The sequence below is a fragment of the Capsicum annuum genome, chromosome 3, assembly GCF_002878395.1.
Source record: "Capsicum annuum cultivar UCD-10X-F1 chromosome 3, UCD10Xv1.1, whole genome shotgun sequence".
NCBI classification, from domain to species: domain Eukaryota; kingdom Viridiplantae; phylum Streptophyta; class Magnoliopsida; order Solanales; family Solanaceae; genus Capsicum; species Capsicum annuum.
In genome coordinates this window covers 100122324-100125408 of record NC_061113.1, presented here as the reverse complement: position 1 = coordinate 100125408, position 3085 = coordinate 100122324, and the positions used below count along the sequence as shown (strand labels likewise).

General features: G+C 37.1%; 1 non-coding gene across 1 annotated transcript; it reads left to right on the top strand.

Moving 5' to 3' along the window:
• The first annotated feature begins 2738 nt into the window (after positions 1-2738).
• Positions 2739-2845, top strand: LOC124897358. The gene has a single exon (XR_007054080.1). It is a non-coding gene; the product is annotated as a small nucleolar RNA R71 (small nucleolar RNA).
• The last annotated feature ends 240 nt before the right edge of the window (positions 2846-3085 follow it).

Here is a 3085-nt window from a genome sequence, read left to right as displayed (position 1 = left end):
AAGTTTTTAAGGAAATGTTTCAAAATAAATATGGCAGTCAAGTATTTAAATTGGACAATTTTTTCAATGTTGTTTTCTTCTGGTTCTTGCCCAGTTTTCCTTTGTAAATTTAGTTGTAGGATACATTCGTTTTGAGTAGTGCAGTTGCTTTTAGTACATATGTGTTACCTTGCATCACTTATACTTTATATATTGTGAGCTTTTGTGTATGTTTATTGGTTTGGCTACACATGTGGATGTATGTTGTTGTATCCGGTGAAATATGTGATACTATGATGATGTCCGTTTTGAGTCTGGAGGAATGTGTGATATTATGATGATGCCCAATTTGAGTTCGGAGGAATATGTTATATTATGATGATGCCCGGTTCGAGTCCGGAGGAATGTGTGATATTATGATGATGCCCGATTCGAATCCAGAGGAAAATATGATATTGTGATGATGCCCGGTTCGAGTTTGGAGAAATATGTGACATTATGAAGATGCCTGGTTCGAGTCTGGAGGAATGTGTGATATTATGATGATGCCTGATGAATCTGGAGAAATATATTGACATTGTGATGATGCCCGGTGAACCCAAAAGATGTAAGAAGATTATGATGCCGTGTGGGGCAAATTTAGTTCTATGCATTGATATTTGTAAGGTTAGGTCGTCTGGGGCCAACCGCCTATATGCTTGAGTTATGAGGTCTCTCTCTTGGTAAATTGTTGTTCGTCTCTTGTTCCAAATCACGCTGTAAGAGGTGTGACCCTTGTTGATGCTAAATTAGCTACTAGAGGAAATTTATGCCTAATTTGGAGTTAAGGCTTAACGTTATATGTAATCTTCCATAAGAAAATTCAAGGGCTAACCTAATATATATACTTGAATTGAATAAGAGGTTATATTATGAAATCTTGCCTAGTAAGGTGGTTTATGTGATAACTAGCCACTTTTAAAATATATGATTATTATTTGGAACCTAGAAATCTAGTAAACTAGTTGGTAGACTTTACTTGGTTAAGATAAGAAAATCTAGTACTTAAAGTTGTGACATGCTTAGAGATGATGGATCTAGTAGTGCGTGATGGTTAGTTAAATTATCTCCTAACATGTGAAGTTGAGATGGAGTAGTTGTACTTTATGGAATTACTGGTTGTATTCTTTTGTGTACTCTCCGGTGGTATGGGACATCGTGATGAGTTCTTTATTGTGCTCTATTTCATGTACTTCCTAGCGGTATGGGACATCATGGTAAGTTCTTGTGTGTATGTTTTAAAGATGGTTAATGATGATCATGAAAAGTAGATGCTTTGCGATTTTGTATATGACTTTACATTTTTGAAATGATAATCTGTTGTTATGGAGATTATGGAGTATATAGAGATAGTATGTCATATTATTGCTTTAGTAGTATAGATATTGTTACAGTGGCATCTAAGTAGATTCAGGTTCGATCCTATCCCTTGACTTTAAGATCATTGTCTTACTTTATATCGTCTTTACATTATATTTGAGCTCAGTCGGTCGATGATACCTACTGAGTACCTATGTTTTGGTACTCATTCTACACTTTTGTACCTTTTTGGTGCAGACCCAGGTTCTAGTTGCGGCCGTTGAGCTAGTTCGTGCGAGTTGACTATTCGGAGACAGGGTGAGCTCTTGGAGATTGTGTTGCCCTTTTCCACCTCTATCCTTATATTTCTTTTGCTTTCGAGATAAATGTATTAGATTATTTAAGATATTTTGGATTCGGAGATTGTAAATTCCTCTTGTCAAATTTAGAAGCTCTTGTATTAATACTATTAGGTCATGGGATTTGAGTTTGAATATCGGTTGTCCTTAGTTGTATATATATTGTTATATATTATGTTCATACATAGAGTCCATGTCAGATGTTCTTACCAATGTAACCCATCGCCATAGCTCTGGGTTACGGTATGGGCTTACCTACCGGTGGGATGTGGTAGGTGCCATTATGACTCCAAACGGGTCGTGACATCATCAAACTCCATTCCCTTGCTAATAGTTTTACCACTTTGAGTGATAATAACATTTGTTACCATACCACTTGACCTTTCTTCATTTTGTCTTTCCATAAGGTACACCGATATTTGATTCAATTTTACCTCAAGTTGTTGGATGGTGGTTGAATAAAATTCTACCGTTTGGTGTAACTTGGAGAAGTCACTTCTCATTTCTCTCACTATTATATCATTCCCTTCAACTCCTATCAAAATTCGAGCCAAAATATCTTCATTAATGTACCTCTTCGTTTGCATGGAGACATGTCTCGGTTCTCATTGTTTCGACCTTGATTCCCACCTTAACCTTGAGAGAAAACGTGGAAACCTTCCGAATAATTTGGAAATAATCCTACCTTGACATCAAGTATTTTCTCTTCCACGTTTTCACATGCCATAATATCCCTTGTATCTATAATGTTGACTCTTTCAATGGAGGTACCTATCATATATTTAGTAAGGAGTTCAAGGTGTGACATCACTTTGATCAAATTTGCATATCTATCCTTTTTTTCACTTTGGTCTTGACATACAAAGGATGAGGAGGGAGCCCCCACAGCACCTCGACATCCTTTATGTTCGAACCCTTAGCTAGACTAGCCACTGGTCTATCATGCTTGATGCGACTCCATAAGGCAATTTAATAAGGGATCATCCGAATGCATTGTATACTATGGCTTTGTTGACTTGGTCCAATGCCCTATAGAATATTTGGAGGAGCATCTTCTCCGATACATCGTGGTTTGGACACTTCATAAGCACCTCTTTAAATCTCCCCCATGCTTCATACAAATGCTCTCCATTGTGTTGATGAAAATTTATGATTTCTTCACCTAATTGCAACATGATTGATAGTGGGAAATAATGATCTAAGTAAGCATTATTAAGTTTTCCCCATGATGTGATGGATCCGGTGAGGAGAGACCTCAACCACAACGCTGTCTCACCCATTATAGAGAACAGGAAGAGGCGTAACCATATAGATTCTTATGAGATATGAGCAACATCAAATGGTGAGCATATTTCCATAAAATTCCTAAAATAGAGGTTGGCATCTTCATGTGGTTGACCCTCGAACAA